Below are 27,491 nucleotides of genomic sequence, written 5' to 3' on the forward strand. Positions count from 1 at the left end.
AAAAGCCTCTACCAAGAAACTCTTAGAAACAATAAACTTGTACAGTAAAGTCGCAGGCTATAAAATCAACACACAAAAGTCCATGGCCTTCCTATATGCAAACAATGAGACAGAGGAAAGGGACACAAAGAAAGCAATCCTGTTCACATTTGTGCCCCAGAAAATCAAGTACCTCAGAATCAGCTTAACTTAGGAAGTAAAGGACCTCTACAAAGAAAACTATAAAACACTACTCCATAAAATTAAAGAGGATATGAAGAAATGGAAACATATCCCCTGCTTATAAGTAGGGAGAATCAACATTGTCAAAATGACAATACTCCCCAAAGCATTATACAGATTCAACGGGAACCCTATAAGGATACACATGAAATTCTTCAAAGAAATGGACAAGCAATCTTGAAATTCATATGGAACAACAAACGCCCACGGATAGCTAAAACAATTCTTGGGAAAAAGACAATGGGAGGCATCACCATCTCCAACTTTAAACTTTACTACAAAGTGGTAACAATTAAAACAGCATGGTACTGGAAAAAAGACAGAGCCGCAGACCAATGGAACAGGGTAGAATATCCCTACACACAATCCCAAATATATGATCATCTAATCTTTGATAAGGGAGCAAAAAATGTGAAGTGGAGCAAGGAAAGTCTCTTTAACAAATGGTGCTGGCATAACTGGACACCACATGCAAAAGAATGGGCTTAGACCTCGACCTGACACCATGCACAAAAGTCAGATCAAAATGGATTAAAGACCTCAACATCAGACCACAATCTTAGGATACATTGAAGACAAGGTCAGCAAAATCCTCCATGATATTGAAGCTAATGGTATCTTCGAAGATGACATGCAACTGAGCAACCAAGTGGAAACAGATAAACAAATGGGACTACATTAAACTAAGAAGCTTCTGCACCGCAAAAGATACAGTGACCAGAATACAAAGACAATCTACAGAATGGGAAAGGATATTCACCAATAACCATCTGATAAGGAGTTGATATCAAGGGTATATAAGGCACTGGTTTAACTCTACAAGAAGAAAACATCCAACCCCATCAGAAAATGGGTTGAAGAAATGAAAAAAAAACTTTCCCAAGGAAGAGATACAAATGGCCAGAAGGCACATGAAAAAAATGCTCTTCATCACTAATCATCAGGGAGATGCAGATCAAAACAATTATGAGATACCACCTTACACCACAGAGCCTGGCCCACATCCAAAAGAACAAAAGGCATGGAGCCAACCTCCTGGTACTATTTTCTACTATTCTTGGGTGTTAGTCTCCTACTCTGTTATTTTATATTCCACAGATGAGTGCAATCTTCCCCTCTATGATTTGTTGCCTACTGTCTGAACCCCATCAAATATGGTGTGGTAATTATAGAGAATGGGTAGGGAGTGTCTTATGATGTGTCCAGGAATATGTTCACTCATGTGAGGCTTGGCCTGAGCGTGAGGGAAGCAGCCTGGAGCATGGCAGCTGTTGGGTTGTGGTCGGCTGCTGGGGCTGAGTCCCTTGAGGCGTGAATGGCTCTCTCCTGTCCCCCTCTGGGGCATCCCAAGTGAAAACAGTCTGGCGTGGTGTCCAATGGCATGGCTATGGGGCCCCATTTTATGCTCCCTTCAGGGAGAAGCAGCCGTGTGATCTGGAGGGTGGCCGATGATGAGATTATCGCTAAGCAATTTCTGAGCATTGAAAAGTTGGGGCTTTAAAACCATCTTTAAATATGGAAATTGGGATTTTTTCCAACTGTCCAGATTAAACATGGTTGGGGGATAAGGTCTACATGTGGCAAAATGGAGGAACGGGGAAAGAAGAGGCAGGTGGAGGAAATCTTGGGGACTGGGTGGACATGAATGGTCAGCGAATGTATCTGAGTCTAGGGGCGTTGGCTACTGTGACTGGGGTCAAATGAGGATGGTTAAGTATGGTTGTGGCTATTAACTGAGGGGAAGCATTCTCTGGTGCCTTTCAGCACCCAAGGAGATGTTTATTAATTGCATCTTCTCCTGCTCTCTAAGGTGAAGCAGCAAATGCTCTTCTGAGTCACCAGAAATCCCTTCACAAAGATGGCCGAGTTTTTCACCTAGAGAATGTTGTCTGGCTAATGAAGAGAGAGAGTAAAGTGAGAATGCATGCATTGCACGTGTGTGAATGGTGTATGTGTGTCTAGGGAATGCTATGGTATGATATTTCTCTTTTGATTTTTGATGATTTTTTATCTCCCAGGTGCCTACATTTGTATGCAATAGGAGTAGGGATGAGATGAGTTACATAGCTATCAGCACTTCATTACATTTATGTCCATACAGTCTCAGCCTCTGTGTATTTGAATTCCAGCGAAAATAATAGGAAGGTTTGGGAACTGTCTTTTTTTTTCTTTTATGGGGATTGGGGGTGTTATGTTACTGCTAGACTTAAGCATCTTTTCTAAGAAATACAGACTATAATCCCCATGCTATTCTTTTACCCAGATGGGGCACTCAACACTTGATATATATATATATATACATATATATATGTATATATTATTATATATAATGTGTGTATATATTTTTTAATTTCCACCAAAGGTACTATGGTGGGTTAAATCGCGCCCCCTGAAAATATGTTCAGCCATAACCCCCAAACAGACTTTATTCAGAAATAGGGATTTTTTTCAGGTGTCATCAATTTTAGATGAGGTCAAATTTAATTACGTTGGCCTTAGTCCAATGACTATTGTCGTTATCAGAAGAAGAAAATATGGACAGACACAGATGCAGGGAAGACATTGTGCGGATATGGAGATAAAGACTGATGAAGCCATGCATTTGTAAATGTGGAATACAAGGGTTACAGCAGCCCAAAGCTTGGAAGAGGCAAGGAAACTCTCCCCCTCCTCGTTTCCCTTAGGGCCTTTGGAGAGAGCAGTGCTGATACCTTGATTTTGGACTTCTGAACTCTAGTACTGGAGATGATAAATCTCTATTGTCTTAAACTATGCAAATTTGCAATAATTTATTATGGCAGAAAAATAAATGACAAACCTTTAGCAGGTTTAAAATCTACAATTCTCTCCAACTGCCTCCTCCAATGGAAATGTGTAGAAAAAAAAAACCACCAAAAAAGTAACCTCCAAACAAAACAAAAACCCCAAAACAAAACCTCAGACGACCAGAAATAAAGATGAGACTTGTACATGTCACTTTGTAATCAGGGAGTTAGGGAAATGGACTCAGAATCTCCTGTGTGATATATGAAGAAAATGGAAAAAGCTTGTTTTATCAAACTGTCTGAGAATTCAGTAGACTGCCTTCTAATATGGAAGAGAAAATGCCCCGTAACTTTCAGGGAAAATAAGGACAGGCAGATAACCTCCTTGTTCAGCCACAGCCTATTGGCAAATGAGAGATGGAGAATAATAGGAAAGACAGAGATGATATAAAACGGGCCCCAGACACGGAGCATTCCTGGATTAACTCCAGCAGCATTTGTATATGTTGTCATGTCAATAAAATTACTGAAATTGAAACTTGAAATTGAACAGAGTGTGAAAGAAAGAAGATATTACTCAAGGGACATAGGCAGTAAATATTCACATTAAGGGAGGTGATATCATGGAAAGTTTTTGTGGTTTGTGATGCCACTGAAGTCCAAACAAAGGGGGTATAATTTCATTGCTTCCCTCCGTGGCATTTTCTGTAAAACTGAACACTTGGTTGTAATGAAATTGGGCTCCTGAGAAGCAAAATCAAAGTTCAGAGATTCGTCAGAATGTTGGAGTGCATATTCATTTATTCACACTCCCCCCGTGGGGCTGCTTTTTCTCAATTAAACACTCTGAGCTTGCTTTGTCCCCAAAGCAAAAACTTGATGGGAACAATAAGCTGTGGATTTACCATTCTTGGACAGGGGAGAAAGCTGAGACTGAATTAAATGAGGTCGGCTGGGCAGTGTAGCCAGAAACCTATTTTGCCCTTCTCTTTGCTAAATTATGGAATGGCTCCTTCTGCCCCTTCCTGGGTTTATAAGGCCCAACTGACATGCATCCTGCAATCTCTCTTCTGCCCTCTTAGGCAAAGGTCAGGGAGCAATTACCTTCTTGGTCAAGTGTGATAACTGCTGTAAGCCAATTCCTTCCCCTTTTCCCAACCCAGCCAAGAAAGCCTTTTCCCTGCTGTTTTCATGTGCAGGGGTCTGAGTGCTCGATGAGAAATCTGAAAGTGGGACACTGGGAACTCCGCTGATGATTTGTCCAGAGTGAACTCTTAACTAAAAATATACAGCAAGAGTTTTCCTGACACCCAAGCAAGTGCCAATATTTTCCCTCAGGGATTATTTTCTACTGAAAGAATCTGTAAATTCTCCTTCTCTTATTAAAACCATTTAGAATGTAACAGGACACAACACCTAATCTGTTCCTGGGTGTATTTACAAAGGGCCCAGAGTTATCAAGCTGGTGAGGAAAATCTGTTTTGGTTTTCTTCGTGTAAAAAGCAGATAGCAATTTTCTCTGTGTTCTTGTGAGTGGCATGTATGATTAGCATGCTGACCAGCACAGGTTTTCTGTTTTATGACTGTTATTTAACAACTTGAGTTGGTTCAGGCAAGGCAGGTAAACAGAAACACAGGCAGGCCTAGAGGCAGAAGCAGAAGGGAGGAACAGGAAGCCTCTTCTACACAGTGTCCTGGGCTTTTATTTTAGATATCCCTGTCCCATACTTGATTCTGCTGATTGGTTTTAGACTTTATGATTCTTTCATTGCGGGGCCAGAGTGATAATACAATGGGTAGGGCGTTTGCCTTGCATGTAGCCGACCTGGGTTCAATCCCCAGCATCCCATATGGTCCCCCAGCACCTCCAGGAGTGATTCCTGAGTGCAGAGCCAGGAATAAACCCCTGAGCATCGCTGGGTGTAACCCAAAAAGCACAAACAAAAAAAAAAGAAGATTCTTTCTTTGGAATAACCAATCTGGCCGTAAATGAGCATGCACAGAGATTGTGGGATGACCAATCCGATGGCACAGCCCTTCTATTGGCATATGAGTTCCATGCCATCTGCCTTTATGCACATAAGGTCTGAAGGATGACCAATGCAACCACACACACAAATTATAGTTTGTAATATAATCTCTCAGAGGCCTGGCCCCTCTCCTCTTTCTGCTCTCTTTCCTCTCACCAGGAATGTTGTTGACATGCTGAGCTCAACTTTACTTAGTTCTTACAACACAGAAAAATAACTACTATTTTGATCTGTATTTCATGAAAGGAAACTTGGGATGATAAAGAATTTGATCAAATTTTCAGAGTTAGGATTGGAAAGATTTGGTGTATATCTTTCCCACCTTTCCTGTTTGCCAACTCAGCACCCCTCTAGATAACCCATGCTATACTCTTGGTCAGATTTAAGCAGTGAAAAGGTTAATGCATTCGTTTCTTTTGTGATTCAGGTTTATTCCCATGTGTGTGCTCAACCTACTTATTTTGTCTCTTTCCTCTGAGATGACACAAAATAATCTCAGTGCTTTGGGAGCTTGTGAAACAGGTTTTGTCTCTCTCTGAAGTTTAAGAAAATCTCATCTATATTGGTGTCAAGAAAACTTTTCCTTGGAACATGGTACAGATTTTGGAAATCCTTTCATAATTATGAGAAATAGATTTTTGACACAAAATTTCAAGTATGGTTTGGCCAGGAAATAACAAGGTAAAATTCTTTCATCAAATCCTTTTACTACCGCTGAGTTCTGGGAAACAGAGCATTATTGACTAAGTTTCTCAGAAGATTAACTTGGATTCTGCTCTGAGTTACAATTTGAGTTGACCCAGGTGTACTTTTACACTGTCAATATATAGAGAACTTTCATGAGCATAAGCTATGAAGAAAATGCTCAGTCCCTTGAACATTTTGTATACCAACCTGTGTAAAGATATAAACATAGTCTTTAATTGAAATCAAACTTATGAAAATCCAACATCCTGATGAGTATTATAAATGTTGCTGTTTAGCTATTTTACTTGGCTACTTGCCAAAATCCTTCATATAAGTATATATCTATATATCCATATCTATATCTGAATCTCTCTCTCTCTCTCTCTCTATATATATATATATATATGAGCATATCAGTTCCAATACATGGTTAAGACAAACAGTCTAGGTAACATATATGCATTTGGGACACAGACTATAGGTTTCTATAAATCATCTAAGGGTAAGAATTTGCAAAAAACCCAGAAACTTGCAAGAGATGTGATTAGTCGACTAGGTTGTTAGGTTGTTATAAAAGACAACATAGGATGTGTGTCTTACACTTTGCTTACAGACTGGAGACTAAGGTCAAGATGCCAGTTGATTTAACACACTAATTGGTTTATAGATGGGTTTATCTTGCTGTATCCTTACAACATGGAGAGAGATTATTTCACCTTCATCTCCTATGTGGACACTAATCTCATCATGAGGCCTTCATCCTCATGACCTACTAACCACTCAGACAGATACTCCCTAAAATCACTGTATCAAGACAGAGCTTCAACATATGAATTTTGGTATGGGATTACATTAAGTCCACACCCAATTAATGTCTTCTTTTAAATGGCAATGATCTTTAAATTAGCAAGGCAATATCTTTTTAGACAATTCAGTCTCTCTTGTTGGATAATGGGTACCCAGTTTTTCCTAATGCTATGAATTTTGGAAACTGTTTGGCCATGGTCTCTATCCATCTTCAAATAACTTAGAGGAAAGAATAATTGAATAGTTCTGATTTGCCAGACACTATTGCACATCAATGATCTTATATCATCTGCTAACAGTACTATAAAGTAGATAAAATTATTACCACTTCACAGAGAAAGTTGAGGAACTAAAGTTCAAAGAGGTAGAATGACTTGCCCAAGGCAAGGGACTGGCAGTGAATCTTCAAACTCTTGTAACTTCATTCTTGGTGAATCTCATTCAGATAACCCCAGATTCCTTTACTGTTCCATACTATAGTTTTCTAAGGCAGTATGAAAGCCATTCAATCAAAGAATTCCAGTCCTTTCTCCCTAAGAGAAAGGACTTCCTTGAAAAGAATGATCCTATTGTGTTACCCATGAGCAAATTTCAAGTTCATCTTAAAGTTAATTGAGGACAAACAGTTTTTGATCTTACTGCAATTACTTCATCTAAATGAGATAGACTACTTTGACTTATTTTTTTTTCACCAGATGAAATCAGATCCATACGCTTTTAAAGAATCCAAAAATTTATGTTTGAGTTACAGGAAGATATTTTGTCAATCAATTCACTACATTACAAATTTTTTAGAGAAAAGATTTAAAGGTAGACGCAGATAAATTAAAGGATGGCTACTGAGTTAAATTGAACTGCAAACCAGCAGTATTTTAATGCTGCGGATAAAGAAAACTGCTGAAAATTTGAGTCAGAATTCCATTCCTTTATAACTTAAAGCTGGATTAGGGATTCCCAGGCTGCTCAGGATGGTAATATCAGTGTGTGATGGATCTGGGTTTATGTTTGTGGAGAACCATGGTACACACTTAGACCAAAGATGTTGAAAAAAAATATAGAACACAAACTAAACAAACATGTGTTTGACCAGAGTTGGTTCCTGGAGTTCTGATGATTATAGACTATAAATTTTTCATTTAAACAAATGATGTTTACCACTCAGTGGTCAAGTCTTTACATGATACAGAGTTCAATTTTTTTCCTGTTATCAATGGTTTCATATAATTAATCAGTTCTGGAGGCTAACAGGACTATTTTCTGCAATGGAAATACACAAAAAGAAACTTAAATGTACTTAGGGATAAAAGATCCAGTCAGTGCAGCTCATGTCCAAGGATGCCAGAACTGGAGGCCCTCACTTTAGTTGCCTGGAAGTCTCAGGTTCAACTACTTTATTGAATGCTGCCCCTGATGACTGATTTTAGTAATTTAAGTGTTTTTGTTAAGGTAAGTGGAACCCAACATCTTTTCTTTCCTTGTCCTTTCTTCTGATAAATATTTTTATTATGGGAAAATTGCAAACATGCAGAAGTGAGGGAATACCATAATGAGCCCCGAGGTATCATCAGCCAGCGCCAATAATTGTTAGCTTATAGCCACTCCTTGTTGATATTTTCTTACATAGTAACCTTGCTCTCTACACCTGTGCCACCCATGCCACTATTCTGTGACAAATACTACCCACCATGTCAATTTACTCAGAACTGAGTATATATGTATATATGATATATAGAGATAAATATATAGAAATGAATAGACAAAATATATGAATATGTCTATATATAGATCAATAATAAATATATATCCACAATAGTGTTTCTATTGCAAAAAATCTATATCACTGAATATAGTGTTGAAATTTATTTGATTGTGTCCTTTTAATTTTTTTCAGTTTAATTCAATTGAGCTGCAAAGAAGGTCTACACACTGCAATTGTTGAAAGCTATCAGAAGTCTCTCGGCCTAAAGCTGCTTCTTTCATTTCTCTTTCTCTCCTTTTCTTTAAAATTTGGTTGCTGAAGGAACTAAATTGTTTGTCCTAAAGGGTTTTCCACTGTCTGAGTTTTACTAATTGGATCCCATGGTGTCATTTAATGAGTTCTTCTATTTCTTTAAGTTGCTAATTAGATCGAGGCACTTTATTAGATTCATGTTACATATGGGCGGGGGAGGGGCAAGACCAGTTCATTAATTGTTGTATACTCAATCCATCGGGTGGTCCATGATGTCCACAAGTCTCTTTTTTGATGTCAAGATCACTGATGATCATGCTCTAGCTCAGCTTTTCCAAAGTGGGCAATACAGTAGCCCTGGGTGTTGTAACGATCCAGATCCAGTTCTACTGTAGTAATCTTGGGTGCAATTGAAGACTTCTTCCTGTTTATTTGCTTAAAGGAAGTAGATTTTGAGTGGGGTGCTGAGTGTTTTTTTTCCTTTCTGAAAAGGAGGTGGTAGGTCAAGTAAGTTTGGAAACCTCTGATTTAGATCCACCAATGACTGATTTCTAAATTTCACCATTTCCTCTTCACTTGGTTTCTGGAATACTTTTATTTTATTTATTTATTTATTTATTTATTTATTTTTTGCTTTTTGGGTCACACCCAGCGATGCTCAGGGGTTACTCCTGGCTCTGCACTCAGGAATTGCTCCTGGCAGTGCTTGGGGGACCATATGGGATGCCGGGGATCGAACCCGGGTCGGCCGCGTGCAAGGCAAACGCCCTACCCGCTGTGCTATCGCTCTGGCCCCGGTTTCTGGAATACTTTTATAAAAAATACTTTTCCTCATTATGAATTTGATTACTTTGAGAAGAAAGTCTTGATAAAAAGTAAAGATAATACTTGATACTTTCCAGATTTCAGAATTGTGAATTGGTTCCTTAATTTTCCATCAATGACTCCTATACACTTTTGTTGTTACCTTTTAAGTGTGTTTTATTTAGTAACATATCAAACCATTAAATGTATACTTATCAGTGTTCAAATTGTTTCACCTTTGTGTAGTTAGACTTTTTATTTTGGATTTTGAATCTTTCTAACAAAAGCCTTATAGCACTAAATTTTACTCTTGCTCTTCAGTATGAAAATGTATTTGAGATTCATCTTGATTGTTTCCTATCAAGGAATTAGAGTTTATAATTTTCCTTTTGGAAGAAAATAAACCATAATTCAGACAATAGTGGTGCTCATTGCTACTGGTGAGCTATTATTTCTATACTTTTCACCAAATAATGCCAGTACATACATATATTTTTAACAAGTTAAACTTCTCTTTAAATTTATCTTTATCATTACTTCTCAATCCAGTTCAGAATTAAGGGGTTTTCATTTAACCCTATTGATCTTATGCTACTAAACCCATTCTATACTGAAAAATCCCAGTTTTCAATATATTAACATATATGCTTACTTTATCCCACAATACACACAAAACAACATAATATTGATAATTAGAATAGTGAGAAAACAATATAAGTCAGGCACATAATTTACAACATTTTGGCAGTTACTTTACTCTTGAGTTTACTCAACATAAGATAGCAATTAGTGTGCTTTAAAATGTTTGGGTATAATTTTTCTGTGTGTGGTCATGCTACTGGTTATGTTCATTTGCTTCACTTTGCTTGAGAATTTTAAAGTACTCTTCTTTGTGGGATGAGGTGGGGGGTAAGATTGGGTGACACCCTGCGGTATCTGCTCAGGGACTGCTATTATCTCTGTGCTCAGTGATCATTCCTGGCAGTGTTCAGGGAGCCATATGTTGTATCACAAATAGAACTTGGGTCATCTGCATGCAAGACAAGTGCCTTAAGTTTTGTACTATTTCTCTAGACCCTAGAGTATTTTTTTAATTTAAAACTTGTTTATACCAGTATTTTCAATAAGTTTTGTTTATAACAGCATTTTCACTGAGGGTAAATTTCACTGAACAAACTGAAACCTGAAAGTTGGGGTTTCTCCTGTCTAACTTTTGATTTAACATTTTCTTTACTCTGTTCTGCTTTGTGGCTTTTCCCCTTTGACCATTATTAGTTCCCACACATCTTTGTTTGAAGCTGAAGACATCTTTTGTTCCTAAAATTCATCCCAAATTGTCACTAACATAATTAAGTTTTTTGTGAGACTTTAAATTTGGGACTATATGTGGATAATGGGTAGTACTTATAGGCAATAATTTAAAATTGAATTAGAGCCATTCATTATACTCTAAAATTAGCCAGGGTAAGTCCTGACATCTTTTGACATCTGTTTTGTCTCCTGAGCCTTCTCTTATATTTCCTTAAAATCACAGAATCCCAGTAAATAGTTAATGTTTCTTCCTCAGGAAAAATAGCTTTACTGAGATTAGAATCTGAGAGGAAAAATGGCACTTGATATATCATATCATAACAAGTTGGTGAATGCAGATAAGGTAGAAATATCATTGTTAGAAGTCCTTGCAGTAAAGAGAAGCAAACCAAGTCTGCTGGGAAAATAGTTTTCTCTAAAATAGTAGTAGGCCACAATTTACAAAAAAAAGTACAATTCTATTAATATGTCATTGTCACCATACTCATTACTATTACCAATAAAAGAGAATGTAATGTTTTATTGACTTTTATCTTCTACACATTGTTCCAAGAGTTCACTATTTGCAAAAGTTGTTTTCTAACCCCCACGGCTCTGAATCAGAGAAGTGAGAAAGTAACAATTCTGACTCTGTAACCTTTTCTTATTTTCCCTCATCACTTAAGGTCAGTAATATGAAAGTCTCAGGTGTGGGCAGTAAAGATATATCCTCAGCACAATACTCAGATTGAGAATCAGATTTGTCCAACTTGTAATCAGGAAAACACAGATCCATAATTGGTGTAAGGAGAGAATAATGTTTTCTGGCTTGGATGTCCAGGGAATTTCTTCTTTATCTCCCTTAGCCCTGCATTACAGGTCTCTAAAAACCTACAGTGTAGCTGGTAGGTATGAAGGGTAATAGGAGAAAGTGGGTATTTAGGGCATAGTGAATACCCAGAGGTACTAGTAGCACTGTCGTAGCACTGCCATCCAGTTATTCATCGATTTACTCGAGTGGGCTCCGGTAACTTCTCCATTGTGAGACTTGTTGTTACTGTTTTTGGCATATCAAATACTCCACATGTAGCTTGCCAGGCTCTGCTCTGCAGGCGGGATACTCTCGGTAGCTTGCCAGGCTCTCTGAAAGGGACAGAGGAATCTACTAATATACGAATACAGAGTATTAGTAGCATAGATATTATAGCTGCATCTTAGAGCAAGAAGGGCACTGGGAGAAAAAGAGTGTTTCTATGGGAGGTTGTGGAGCGTGCATGTGTGGGTGCATGTGCACTGTGAAGGTGGTTTGGTGAGATGGAATTAATAGGATCATGGTCTATAGGGAATGCAAAGGTGGGGGAATATGGAAACTCCTCAGCAGCTCTGCAGTGGATCACAGTGTATGTGCTGGTTTTATTCCATCCCTTTCTTTGTTCCTGTCACTCTGCTACTCTCTGTAACTCCAACCACGCCTTGGTGTGTCCTAGCAGTACAGGACCCTCTTCACAGGGCTTCACACTTTCATAGTTCAATAATCAAACAAAAGCTTGAAAATCACCAATTCCATAATTACATCATCACAGTCTAGTCAGCCTCTCCTTGCTCCTCATTCCAGAGTCAGACCACAGGCTTTGTGGGATGTTATTTATTTTTCTATTTTTTCTTCAATCTTTAGAGTAATCAGTAAAAGTAGAAACGGTTGTATAGTCTGGAAAGTGCAGCAATATCCCACGCGACAATAGTTCAACCCAAATGAATATTTTTCTCTTTCATTTCCTCCATTTTCTGAAAAAGACAAACTTTCAGTATCTGCCTGCGATAATAGGGCACATAATAGCTATCACAGTCTTCCTGGAACTCTTTTCTCTTATTCTCAAGGTCCTACAGCTCCTGTAAACTGGCAAGGACAAAACAATCTCAGATTCTTTAAAGATGAGTATTTTCCCTCCTGGAATGAAATCAGAATGATACCACCAACATCGACAAGCAACTAAGCATAATGAAAATGTGTGGAACTATAATCTGTACAAATTGTTTTTTGAGTAAATAATTGAGCACCAGAGATGTAGCTCAGTGGTAGAGCATTTACCTTGGATCTATAGGTTCTGGGATTAATGCTCAGCAATGCCAAAAGAAAAAAAAAAGAAAATGTATATTTAACAAAATCATATTTTATGTCTCCTATAAAAGCATCATGATTTCTCTATGTGTCACTTGGCTAAATCCCAAGGAAGGACAATTACTCAGGTCTAGGATGTTAGGCGGGTAGAGGCTTTGGCAGTACCATTGACCAATCTAGTTACTTTTATTTTTCCTTAACAAACTGCACTCTGAGGGAAAGAGGCCAGTGAACACTCAACCGTGAGTTGAAACTTAGAGCATCAATATGAACTACAAGACAAATGTACACATCACCATATCACTGTCATCCCATTGATCATCGATTTGTTCGAGTGGGCATCAGTAACATCTCCATTCATCCTAGCCCTGCGATTTTAGCAGCCTCTCTTAACTCGTTCTTCCCAGCGGTACCTCATTGGAGGCTCTTTCAGGGCAAGGGGAATGAAACCCATCATTGTTACTGTGTTTGGCACATCGAATATGTCACGGAGAGCTTGCCATGCTCTGCCGTGCAGGCAGGATGCTCTTGGTACCTTGCCAGGTTCTCTGAAAGGGGGAAATAGGCTATAAGAGGTCATGCGGCTGCAAATGCAGCCATGCGCTTTGGGAGCTTTGTTTTATAGTCTCTGGATCTTGGCTCTTGGTGGGATTACATGGCGCCTGGGGGCAGTTTGTGGGTGTGGCTGCCAAGCTACTGGAAAATGGGGGATCTGGGTATACACATAACAGCTGATAAGCCCTATAGGATTTATATGGTCAGGGTCTTTTCACAACAATCTACATAGAACTCCCAGGCCCCTGACCGCTGTGTCAGAATTCCTCAAGAGTACATTGTTTGCATCCTTCCTTTTAGAATTGTAAAGAGGGAAGAGATTCAATGGAGAAAAGAGATATTTTCAGATCTAGATCCCTACCCTATTATGGTATTTTTCTTCTCTACACTCTCTCCTGCCCTGAACTCCAATTCCAGAAAGGCAAAGGGCATTCTAGTTCTAACAGGGACCGACAAGAGTATTAGTTAGCAGGAGTTTTAGCATGTGGGAAAGCTTTCACCTGAAGCCCGTCTTTAGATATCTCACAGTTTGACTAGCTATGGTGAATCTTATATTAGTGCCTGCTTCCTATAGTTGCCTATAATGTCAGCCTATTGTCTTAAAAAATGTTGAGAAATTCTTCTTCAGAGACTGTGCATGGAGGCTGATTGTGATCCTCGCTTTTCCATGTAGCTGACTGGGGATCCAGAAACACTAGTTCCCATGACTGATAATTATGGACTCCACCTTCATTTTGTTTTTCCATGCCACTTCCTTGTCTTGGATGACCCAACAAAATATGGATGCTGCCAGGCCTGTAAAGTTCAGAAATTTACCAAGTTCTGATGAAGTTCAGACTCTGGCCTCCTGGAATTTCTGGCAAAATTCAGTTTTAACCTTTATAGATTTTGTGCAATTCTCATAACTGTATTTTGTGGATTCAAAGTAAGAGTAAATATGTGACGCATATAACAGACTTATGGAAACTATGTAATAGTATATTTCTAAAGATCACTGGCTGGACGAAAGGGGCAGGTCTTGGATATGGAAACCCTGGATTGGCTTCAACAGAGGAGACCGAAGGCCGGATGAGGGGCCCCAATGTGGTGACACTAGGAAGAACCAGCAAGAGACAGTCCAACGAGACTTACCGAGATGCTGTTCGAAGAGTCATGTTTGCTCAGTATAAAGAACTTAATTAAAGAATGGAGACAATGCCAATTCAGACACAACCTCCTCCTTGTTTTGTTTGTCCATCTCTCCTCTTGTTTTGTTATTGTTCTTGATGCTAGAACTTTTTAAAATAAATTTTTTTCAATGTAAAAAAAAAGGCCAGGAGAATTTATGCTGGATGACAACCTTGGCAAACTATTTCCACCTGAATGGTAAAAGCACAGGCTCAGCAATGATGCATTTTTCTTTGTGGCCAATCTCTTGTGTATGTGACCTGCTCCATTCACAACCTGGAAGAGTTCTCTCCTCCTTAGGCAACCTGGTGATCCTTGTTCCTGGGGCAGTTGCCGTAGCGAAGCCGAACGTAGTGCAAACAACCAATCATCATAGCACACTACAACCTCGAACTCCTGGATTCAAGGGATTATGTGGCCTCCAAGGGTGATAGTAGTCCCCTGTATAGCTGGAACAGTAGGTACGTGCCACCATGCTAGCCAGCAATGTGTTTCTAAGACCCTGAGTAGGTTATTGTTTTAGAAATCTTCATAGCTACTCTCAAGTGTTATGTTGCCATTGATGCCTTACTCTTTCTGTTTTGTTGTTTGAATTTTGGGCCATGTCAGCTCAGGACAGACTGCGGCTCTGCTCAGGGATCACTTCAGGTGGGGCTCAGGGGACCTGGGGTGCCTGGGATTGTACCCTGGTTGGCTGCTGCTAGACAAGCACCTTACCCACTGAATTACTGCTCCAGCCCCAAGACAACACTCTTTCTGTAACCATGTTTTCCGCTTGTAAAACAATTATTTTAGTAGAAATTGTTAAGTTCTTTTATAACTCTAACAACTCTGTAGAGTGACATTCTACTTTTGATAAATCTCAGAAATTAAAAAAAAAAACTGGGTGCAAGTTGACCACTTCAACTTACCAGAATGTAAAATGTTTCCCTTTCTTTTCTCCTAAGTCAAATGCAGGAGCTTTGCAAAAACTCCATTGGGGCAAACTGCGTTGCTGAATTGCTCTGTTTGTTTATTTGCCTTAAGAATTAGTACTACACTGGATTTATAGAAATTCTGTTAAGAGATTTAGCATGGACCCTGACTATTAATGAAAAAATAAATTAGAATTCCTCGATCCTCAACCTAAAAATCTTGGCATACTCCCGGGGTAAAACTACTGTTATTAGACGAGGTTTTTGAAGAGATACAGGAGACTGTGTCCTTGACATATTGGAGCTGCATGTATTTTATCATCAAATTCTGACTTGCAAATCAGTGCTCAGAAGCCCACAAGGGTGGACAACAATGCTCTCTGGTGAGCAATTTTGGGAAGTAATGAGAGGAAGCAGAGAAAATTCTTCAGATCTTGGTGTCCTAGGAGCATTCAAGACTATGGGCTCTTCCCCTACCTGGGTGTTCTCAGCTGCAGCACTTCTGCATTTTTACCAGATTTTCTGCTCTTGAATACCTGGCAACAGTATGGAAGAGTACAGAGAGAGTTCCATGGAGGATTAATCCCTCCTGCCAGTACCAAAAATTCTCAAAATTAACCCTGCTTAAGTGCAATATTTAACTTGCTTTCCAGGTTGCTTCTGATAACAACGACAGGTTTGGGTTCAAACTCTTTTAACCTGCATTTGCTGAGCACCTATTTAGTCTAATCCTTGTTCAGATCTTACTGTAGCAGAGCTGCAGACCCATTGACAAGAAATTACAATGCACAGTGATCAGAATCTAGTAAGACACGTGATGTTATGGGAACACAGTGTGGGTGCTTACCTTTCCTGGCCATTAAGAGAAGTCTGGGCCATACCTCTTGGGGCAAACCCTGGCTCAGTCTCAAAGGACAATGTCTGTATAAGAGAGAAAAATCAGTAGGAACTGAGCAAGAGAGGTCATTTACAATTCTGTCATTCATAAATTTGCCTGAACCTTGTTGGAAGGCATTTAAATTTCCTGCCAGCACCACCTCTTGGGGGTGATGAATTCCAATAAGTTCCAATCCGTTTATTACTCACTGTGAGAGAAATTGCTTCCTTTTATGTCTGGAACTAAACCTGGATCACGTTTCACGGGGGGTTTCTACTGGTCACAGAGTTTTGAAATTTGGAGACTAAGTCTATCCCCTTGAATCCTCAAGGTTCTTGGTTCTGGGGATCCAAGTACTTCCTCCTGTTCTCCAGACTGAAGCCCTTACATTTTCAGTTTGTCTGATATTTCTGTTTCATTTGTTCTTCTCAGAATACCTAGTTGTACTTTCCTGGGCTGTGGTGATCACCTATTATACAGAAATATAAAATAAAATTAGACATAATTAAAGAAAAACCATTTAGCTGAAAGGAAGACAGAGTATTTTGCTTTTTGTTTGTGCAAACTGACCAGGAAACTCTGTGGAGGTGGGGCTGAAGAGCCTACATCTAACGTGTCTTTATATCCTCCAGGCCAAACCTCCTCCTGAGTCTGTTACATGCTGAAAGGACAAAATGGAATGTTCTGAGTTCTGGTAGATTCGATACCATTCCTGATAACTTGGACCCCTTCATATATTACCAGAGTTCTGAGTTAAAAAAAAAATTTTTGGGGGGGCGTGGGCATACTCACTGATGCTAAGAAGCTACTTTCTTCTCATTGCATTGCTTAGGGTTGGCTCCTGCAGATGCTTAGAGGGTCTTAAGGTTCTGGGAATTGAATTCAGGCATGTTTAAGTTCCCTCCCATGTCCTGAGTTCTGATTCTTTTTGTTAAATGTGTCTCTCCACGCTTGAGGTCACCCAGTGTTTTCCTCCATTATCACCACTTTTGACAGACCTGTGAATTTATTTATAATGCTTTGCTACAAAATTATCGTATTTTATGATTGCAAAACGGGACTGTTTATTGTGAGCATTTGTAGAGTGCATAAAGAATAAAGTAGAAATGTAAAATCACCCACAATTTAGTTATGCCTTAATGCATTTCTATCCAACTTTTTTCATGGCATATGTAAAACTTTGCTTTTTACAAAACTGGAATCCTTATGAATACTGTGCATTGATTTTTTTCATTGTAATATCACAGTTTTAACAGTTTTTTATACCAGGAAATATCCTCCGAAAACATAATTTTAAATGGTTGTTTAATAGTCTGTTGAATGAATGTAAATTTGACTAGTTATTCATCTCTGAATAGGTGAAGTTTTCCAATATTTTGCTATCACAGGTATTTCTACTTTTTCTTAATATCACCACAATCACAGTCTACTGGATCTGATTATTCTCTTCACTAGACATGACTAGAATGCTTTCTGTAACTCTGGGGTCTCCAAAGGAAGGTGTGATTACCCAGTGTGCAAGGTGGTCTGGCCTGTGGAAAGAAAATATTATAACTCCAATTTACATCTTTATTTTATACATTTACAATTCTGCTTTACACTGGGTTTAAAACTAACATAATACACCCACATGGATTGGCTTTGAGGACCCCACGGGTAAATGTTCCTATTCAGTTAGTACTCTTCAGATTGGTTTTCCTAGAGACCATTGCAATACAAATTATTGGGAGATTCTGTCCTAAGCCACTCAGAAAATCTATCAAGTCTGTTTCTCCTGGAGCTTTCCTAAACTTCTGGAATTTGAGAGCAAGCTGGATTAAGAAGGCACACAGGATATCTCAGCTCTTGGAATGGATGAGTATCACTATTAGCCATGGATGTTTTCAGCTGTGAGGGTGGAGACTGGTTCCCTTGCTGACATTCTCCCATCTCTTGGAACAGACAATGGATTCTGTCCACTCCTGATTTATGTCATCTCTGGCCTCCAGATGAACCTGAGAAACTTATATTTTAGTGAATGATCCCACCTCTGCTTATTCCTCCAACTGTTAGTCCTTCTCCACCTTTGAACCACTTACTTTTCCCCCCCACTCTCAGAAAATTCTTTCATGGTTTCTTTCAAACTTTTACAGTTTCTTTCTTTTTCTAAATAATACCTTCTTATAAAGTACCTCCCTCCACCAATGGAAATCACCAAACCTGAACAAGTAAAAGCAAATGTATGTTGTTTCTTTAAAGCTTTGCTCATCCTTTTCACTTTCACGTCTCGCAGAGTACCTTGAATAAAATTTTTGCACACTTTAAACATATACAGAATATATACATGTATACTTTTATTAAATATTCATCACACTGAAAAGAATTATTATAGCCAACATTCCAAAATTTTCTCTGAAGTGTTAGAATTTATTCCTATCCCTGTTGTCAGCCTTTTCAGGAAACTACTGATGTGCTTTATGTAATTGTAGCTTAATTTGCATTTTCTAAAATGAATATACATGGAATCACGGAGTATGTGCTTTTTGTACTGTCATCTTTAACTCAGCATTATTATCATTTTGAAATTAATCAATGTATCACTACTTCACTTCTCATTGCTGAGCAGTGTATATGAATGCATCACAACATTTGCTTGTTTACAGACATTTGGGTTGGTTCCAGTTTCTGGATATACAAAAAAAAATTGCTATGAACATTGGTTTGCAAACCTTTATATGGGCCCATGCTTTAATTTCTCATGGGAAATAATTAGGGAAAGCATGACTAGTTCTTATATAGTCACTTTAGGTTTGTCTTAAAATCCTAAATTGTTTTCCAAATGTTTGTTCCATATTACATTTCCACCCGCAGTGCATGAATGTTTTATTTGCTTCACATCCTCACAAATACTTCAGAAAGTCAATACTTCTAACTCGGGTCATTCTAATAGGTATGTAGAAGTATTTTGCTATAATTTAACCATTTATCTAAAGGCCACTGATGTTGAGCACTTTTATGTATTCTTTTCTGGTGTCTTCAAATCTTTTGTCCATTGAAAACAGTACATTGTTTACATATATCTGAGTTTTGAGAGTTCTTTAAATATTCTGAGTCAAGAGTTTTATCAGATACACAATCTGCAAAGATTTTCTACAAGTCTCCACAGCTTGTCTTTTGATTCTATTAATAGTGTACTCTGTTTTGAAGAGTAAGAATATATGTTGAAAAATATAATTTGATCAAGTGCAATTTATCTTTTTTATAGACTGGATTTTGTAATGCATTGTAATCCTAAGAAATTATTGATTAACTCAAAGTCATAAGTATTTAATCCTATATGTGCTTCTAGAAAGTTTATAGTTTTATGATTTAAATTTAGGTCTATGGTCTGCTTTGAGTTTGTTTTGTAGTGATGCTTATATTCTTTAGCATATGGATATCCAATTGTTAAAATATCATTCTGAAAGATTATTCTCTGTCAAATGAATTGCTCTTATACCTTTGTTGAAATAATTTCTCCATAAATATGTGAAGCAATTTCTTGAACTCTATTACATTCCATTAATATATTTATCTTAGGGTCAGCATTATACTGTATTGATTACTGTAGCTTTGTATGAGGTTGTTGCAATTGTCTATTTTGTTTTCTTTTAAAACTGTTTTGTCTATTATAGGTTCTTTACATCTCCATTTATTTTTTCCCAATTTTTTTGAGGTACAGTTGACAAAAGAAAATTGTTATACTTTAGGGCATATAACAAGAGGGTTTAATATGTGTAGACAACTTAAAATTTTAAATCTAAACAAGTTCATTAGCACATCATCACTTTTTAAAAGCTATGTCTTCTTTCTTATTCTAAGATAACTCTTAGAATCTATTGTCTCAGCAAAATTTAAGTATAAAAACAGAATTATTAATTATAGATCTACGTAATTCACGTATGTTCAAAAGGTCGTTCTCTTTAACTAATCCATACCCATTTCTTCCACCCTCTACTTTTATTTATTATTTAAGTTTGAGGGTTTAAAAAAAAACTAGAGCAGGGTCTATTGTGTCATTTATTTTGAGCTAAAAGTAAGACTCACACTAGTTTCTCCCCTTAGCATGAGTTCAGACTTGGTATTTCAAAAATGAAACACCAGATGCCATTGCCTAGGGGAGTGCCTGAATCTGAATCAGAGTCTGAAGCACCAATTGTTTAGTCTTTTATGGCCATTGTGTGTCTGTTGTCTGAGTGTCTATTCTTGTTTTGTTGTTAGTTTTGTTTCCTGTGAGTTTTTTTGTCTCTGCCTCCCTAGGTGACTAGATGTTCACCATCTAGTCATGGGTGAGAATCAGTCGACCCCACTTTCCCTTGTAACTGACCATCTCAGTGATTTCAGGTCCAGGGGCAGCAACCTCTCTGCAGAGGTGAAGAGAGGTAAACTGAAAGCTCTTTGTTCTACAGAATGGCCAGCCTTCAATATTAGTTGGCTAGCAGAAGGTTTGATCTGGGCACCATTCTGAAAAGTTAAAGGTAAAGTTTTCTGGGGCTGGAGAAATAGCACAGCAGGTAGGGCGTTTGCCTTGCACGCGGCTGACCCGGGTTCGAATCCCAGCATCCCATATGGTCCACTGAGCACCGCCAGGAGTAATTCCTGAGTGTAGAACCAGGAGTAACCCCTGTGCATCGCCCGGTGTGACCCCCAAAAAACAAACAAACAAAAAGGTAAAGTCTTCTTTCCAGGGCTGAAAGGACGCCCTACCAGACCCCTTACATCCTAGGCTGGAAGGAACTGATTGAGAGACCCCTGCCTGGGTAAAAACAAGAGTGTTTTGAAACAGTGCAAAGATATAATTAGGCTACATCAAAACAAAATTTTCTCATGCTTTTGTAAACAATTGACAGTCCAACTAATTGATAGTCCAACTAATGCTGCTATTTAAGTTTGGTGAGTACCAACCACCTCTTTCTGTGTCTGAAAGCATGTTTGAATTGTGAAATTGTTAAAGTATCTGGTGTAAAAATCCTATGATTTGAGATAAGTAAGAACTTTTAAAATTAAGCCAAAGAAGATTTTCCTGTGTCTCATAAAGTTGATAGTTTAAGGGTTTTCTTATGCTGGTATGTTGATGTATTTGCATTGGATTATTAGAATGTGAGTTAAAATTAATGCAGTGCATGAAAACAAGTTTAAAGAGTAATGGGTTAAAATGTGAGTTTCTAAAGTTTTAGAATTGGTTCCAAAATTCATACCCTAACAGTGTTTTATTTAATATCTGAGATTGTTGGTAACCCAAATTTCAGGAGCTACCAAAACCACAGAATTATGCGCTGATAAAAGTTAAAGATATTGGCTTTCTTGCTGAGGCTCCAGACCAACTTTCTTCTACTGAAGGGGGAAAAATAGTCACTTTTGAAATCCAAACAGCTACAGGCAGTCGTTCAGCTTCAGTAATTTCTGAAATGGGGAGCTCGTGAACGAGGGACAAAGCCCTGACTGCCCTAGCAACTGTGGGTGATGCCCAAATGAGAAATAACTATTATGTTTTCTGTGGGTGTTTTAATTTTTTATATCTGTTTTTCTAGAAATTGGAATTCTAAAGATAAAGTTTCTAATGTAAAATGAACAGTTGCCAACTAGATATATGTTATAAGATCTTTAATTGTGAGCATTGTAAACCTGAAGAAGGGATGGGATGGGCTCCTAACTGCCAGGACACTCCTCGGAGGGCGAGAAGCCAGAGGCCACATCCAGTTCAACCTGAAGGCTCTACCTCATCATGGGTCTGATCTTCACATCTTATGCCAAGTCTGGGGTGGCCCTGACATGAGGTAAAACATTAAATGCCGTCATTGGCATGTCTCCTGCTCTGTCTTTGACCAATCCCCAGGACTTCTCAGTAAGTAACGGGGTACCCCAAATAGAGAACAAGCCAGGTTTGTTATACTGTCTGGCAAAGTTAAAATGAAGAAGAAATGAAGAAGGAGAGAATACCATGTTTCTGTAACTTTTTTTTTTATAAGAATCAGATTTTAGTTTTACAAAGTTGACTGAATAATTGAGTAATTCAATAAGTAATCTGTCTAGTCTTAAGAAGCTTAATGTTGAACATGCTGCCACCAGTCTGGTCAGAAAAGTGGAAGCCAGAGTTTTACCAGGGGGACCTCAGCCCAAAGGGTAGGATCAACTGTTTTCCCCCAGCCTGTCAATTGGCTAAAGTACTGAGAGTGGACATCTAAATTGGTCTGGGTATCCATTCTTAGTTAATGGATATATATAGAACAGAGATTTTTTTTTTTGCTTTTTTGGGTCACACCCAGCGATGCTCAGGGGTTACTCCTGGCTCTGCACTCAGGAATTGCTCCTGGCAGTGCTTGGGTGACCATATGGGATGCCGGGGATCGAAGCCGGATCGGCCGCGTGCAAGGCAAACGCCCTACCCGCTGTGCTATCGCTCCGGCCCCGAGAACAGAGATTTTTTAACAGCTCTAAATTCTTGTTCCATCATGGGGTTAATAACCTATTAGAGAATGTTTCCTCTAAGCCAGAACACTCTGCAGAAGAGGAATAATGGGCATTGGAACAAGGTGTCTAAAGGAAAGTTGAAAATTACTGACACCTGGACTAATGCAGTGAAATATTAGTGAAAGGGATGAACAGGGCAGTAAGAAGGAAATAACTTAGAACTGAGCTTCCTATGCCATTGATAATTGCTTTTTGTACCTTGAGCATTTGAGCATTTGTTATTTGTTTTTCTGCCTCCAAGGTCTGATCATTTCAAAGTAGCATTTTTTAGTCTAACTGATCTGATGTTTCAAATTCATTTCCTGGGGCTCATTAAAAACTAAGGTAGCCTGAGATTTCACCCCTTGTGCAGGCAGGGTCAGCGTCCCTGTGTCAGCAAGAAGCAGCTCCAGAAGATGGAACTTTGACCATTTTCCCTTTAGAGATTTAAGGTGGTGAAATCTCTAGGGGAATATGATGTAGATAGATTAAGGAAACCCCTCCCACCTTGAAAATCCCAATTTCCCTGTTGTCAGTGGGAACCCCATAATGGAGGAACTCTGTTTCCTTTGAAATTCTTTTGAGTCAACTGCCACTATTCCAACTTAGCCTTGAAAAGGAAGTGTAGACCAGAATGTATGATCTCTCTCTTCTCCAGTTATTACTAGCATTTATAGGTATCAAGGCCCAGCTCCATGTGGGGCTTGGAGCACATTGCTAGAGTGAACTCCTTATCTATATGCATTGGGAGAGCTGGTCTGAATCAGACATCATAAGACTGCCACCCACAAACCTCAGTGGAGAGAGGTCCTTGTACTGTGATCCTGACCACAGCAACTGCTCTGAAGGAGACGGAATCAAAAAGGCTGTCTCCCTCCTTGGAATCAGAATGACATTGACCAGTGACATGTCCAGACAATGGGAGATGACCCACCCCCACTCAATACTGATGAAAGTGACTTAAAGGAACCATGGGAAGGGCGTGGGTTATTCTCTGTTTCTGTATGCTCGTAGTGACAGCTGTAGAGTGAGCTCCTTACCTGCCCTCGTTTTGGCACTAGGTAGTTTCTGATACTGATATAGGTAGAATTAACCTGATTTGTGCCAGTTATGACCCATGATGGCATGTGTATTTGTTCAGGAACCTACCGAGCCTATTGTAACCAGAACTATAGAGTGGCCTCCCAGAAATTATACCGCAGGTCAAGCTAGAAGAACCCCTCTACCCGGGACCCAATAATACTTGGCTTGTTTGTATGTAATCCCTTACTTGTTCTCCTCCTACCTTGCCAATTTCAGTACTCCTGAATTATGTTTCATGATAAAGATTGTGCTACAGGTATCTTGTAATAGAAAGGGAACTGGGAAAGTCAGCTGATCCCATCCCACCTGGGACCCCTAGTGCATCTGCTTTTGCTCCTGACCATGGACCCCTTGCATCCTGAACAAGCTAGTGGTTTTTGTTAAGGACAGAAACTTAAAATACTTGTGAGTTGGAGTCTGAGTCCTTGTCAAGACTCTACTGTGTTGGATGAGCCTTGGACCCTAGCTTGAACTAGCGCTGGCTCGGGCTAGTAATAAAGTTCCTTTGCTTTCGCATGATCATGTGTGGAACTGGGTCTCTCCACAATTGGGGATCTGAAACTTGGGCACAACAAGGTGAGAGACCTTCGTCTCATCTGTCTCCCCCGATGGCCATTCAAAACGCTGTGGCCACCTTCTCTTTGTGCACCTGTCTTTGTTCGCCAGGATGTGTCACAGCCTTGTCTTCCACCACCTTTAGCTTTGAAAACAATCTCTCAAAATTCTCCACATCTGGCCCGCCAGCAGTAAGACTAGGGAGCACCTGGATATCCAGATCTAGCATGGGATCCACCAGGCTGTACACCTGAGGTTCTGCCACGTTGGCTTCACCACATCACCCCGGCTCCCCCGCAAGGGTTTCAGTCCCATCTGCTGCCTGGGCACCGAGCTGCTCAGAGCGTTCCTTGCTCTGTAGCCCAGAGACTCAGGTGGGTACTGACCAACGAGTTGAGAAGGCTAATGCCTTGTTGGTTCAGATAATTTTTCATGACCATTGGACCGGACAGTGGTGTTTAAGGCTTGTATGATTCATTTCACTCCTGTAGATTCTCTTTGGGTGGCTCCTCTGGCTAAGTCTCACCAGCGGATACACCACGCTAGAGCTTTCTTCCTTATATGCTCAATCACAGACCAACATCATGATCTCAGGTAACCGTTTTTCTGCCAAGAGAAGCCACAGGAAATGCTATCAAGACCAGATTTCCGTGTGCTGTCGAAGTAGGTGACAAAGGCTTGGACAGGATCCAGCCACTCAGCGCAGTCCCTCCCACGTCCCTGGCTTGGTCCTCAGATGTGTGACCCCCAGAGGCTCCCCGACCCTCACACCCACCTGCACCTCAACCTGCCACCCAGACCTGAACTCCTGAGACCAGCAGGGGGCACGGCCTCCGAGGCAGGGGGTATGACCCCTGGGACAGTGGTTGCTCCACAGTTGTTTTCCCCTTTCCCAGCACTCTGGACTCACATCTCAATCTCCATTACCTAACTCTGCAGAGAACATCCTGGCTATCTCAAATACAATAGGCCAATAGTCCACTAGCCTATTTCAATTTCACCAAAATACGGGTGAACACAAGAAGCTGTATAAGCCTAATATACACATCCTCCGAAGCTTCACTAGGGACCTCACATAAGTCGCAGAGGAGCACCTAAGAGGAAGGTTGTATTTAAGAAGGGGAAAAAGGCGACCATCATCGACAGAGCTCATCCAAATCCTTTCTCGCAGCAAGAGGGAGATACTGATAGTGAACTGGAAGGCCCCACCTCCATACTACCACAACAACATGAAGACACAGCACAAATCCCCACAACAAGGAGAGGATGAAGGAAAGAGTCCAGAAACCACAACAGGGGTTTCCACAGTCTCTCAGATAAAGAATTCAGAGATGAAATGCTGAAGATATTTAGTGAGCTCAAAGAAACGGTGGAACAGGCATCCAGTAAATTAAAGGAGGACATGAAAGAAACAGTGGAAAGGACAGCCAAGAAAATGCAGGAAGAAATGATAGCAGAAATAGATACCTACAAACAGAAATGTCACTAATAAAGGATTCAGTAGATGAAATAAAAAACTCAGTGGGTGCCCTCAACAGTAGAATGACTACAGCCAAAGACAGAATCAGTGAGCTTGAAGAGGAGAGGCAGAAAACTTACAGGCAACAACAAACAGTAGGAAAAGACCTCAAAATAGCTCTAAGGCGAATCAGAGACCTAGGGGATGAATCCATGAGAAACAACATAAGAATAATTGGAGTACCAAAAGAACAGGGAGGCAACCCCCATGAAAAAGCCACAGTCAAAGATATCATTGCTGAGAAGTTCCCAGAGCTGGAGAATGCAGGCATCCAGCTCCAAGGAGCCAGAAGGGTGCTAGTCAAAAGAGATCTCAACAAAAAGGCTTGGGAAGACACTGTCATCTCAGCGGTGACTAGAAATTTGTTTGGCACCACACACAAAGATTGGTGTCTACAGTGTAGTACTTGTTATTAGTGGTCTAAGGGTACAGCCTCACAATATTGTCAGCCATCACTTCTACCACCAAGTCCTCAGTTCCAAGAATATCTGATTTCTGTTTTGTAGAACACCCAGAGTCGGTCTATGAAGAGAGAAAGGGTTTTGCAAGTTTGCCTAGATGTGAGAATGGATCTAGGGAATGGCTGCAAAGAGATACAGGCATCCTCCTGGGATGACAGAAATTGTCTATGCTTGGAAACAGTAGATTTTATGGAATCTAAATTACCCACTGAGAAAGCTGTTTAAAACCAGCCTGTAATGTTCCATGCAGATGCATCCTGCCTCTGAGGAGGCTGCAGCCCTTCCTCTCTGAGAATTTCAGGAAAGGGGCCCAGCATTCATTCTCACGCCAATAGCTTCTTTCCAAACTGGACAAGAGCAGACTCGAGACTTCAGAAAAACCAGAATCACACTGAATGGCATGCAAGCACGCTGCAGGATGGTGCTGATAGACATATTACAGGCCGGTTATGATTCTAAGACCTCCCACATCATAGCTGGACCAGGTGGTCCCCCAGAAACGCAGGGCAGCAGCTGGTGACGAGTGCTCAGGGCTTGCCTGCAGCCAACTCGGCGTCCATCTTCTAATTTTTGGCAAACACTATTCTACTTTCTGGTTTTCTTAGTTTGACTTTTCTGCATTTCACGTTTAAGTGAAGCAGTATCATATTTGTCTGTCTGTGTTTGACTTATTCCATTGGTGTTTTGCTCTCTAGTTTGATATACATTGTTGGAAATGTTGGGAATTCCATTTTATGACTAACTTAGTGATATAACTTAATGCAATAGCATTATCTTTAACCAATCGTGTGGTGATGGGAACTTAGGTTATTTCACATGTTAGCAAAAGTGACTAAAACGTGAGAATGCAGATGATTTGTGAAAGTACTTTATTTCATTGTCTTTGGATTATATTCAGAAATGGACTCAATCATATGGTAGCTTTATATTTAATATTTAAGGAACCTCCATACTGCTCATGCAGTGTCTGTACCAATTTACACACCCACAGTGTACAAGGGCTTTTCTTTCTCCTAAATTTCTTCACCAACATTTTACATCTCTTGTTTTTTTTTTAGATAATAGATATCATGAAAAGTGTGAGGTAATAGTTCAACTTGGCTTTGATTTGTTTCTCTGTTAATTAGTGATATTAAGCATATTTTCATATATTTGTTGGCTAGCTGTCATATTTTGAAAAAGTCTGTTCAGACCCCTTGCCACTTGCTCTTATGTTT

At 39.6% G+C, this 27,491-nt stretch overlaps 1 pseudogene; it reads right to left on the reverse strand.

Moving 5' to 3' along the window:
- Positions 1-17,614: 17,614 nt before the first annotated feature.
- Positions 17,615-26,709, reverse strand: LOC129401867 (alpha- and gamma-adaptin-binding protein p34-like; annotated as a pseudogene).
- Positions 26,710-27,491: the final 782 nt, after the last annotated feature.

Source organism: Sorex araneus, chromosome 2 (genome assembly GCF_027595985.1).
Source record: "Sorex araneus isolate mSorAra2 chromosome 2, mSorAra2.pri, whole genome shotgun sequence".
Taxonomy (NCBI): Eukaryota; Metazoa; Chordata; class Mammalia; order Eulipotyphla; family Soricidae; genus Sorex; species Sorex araneus.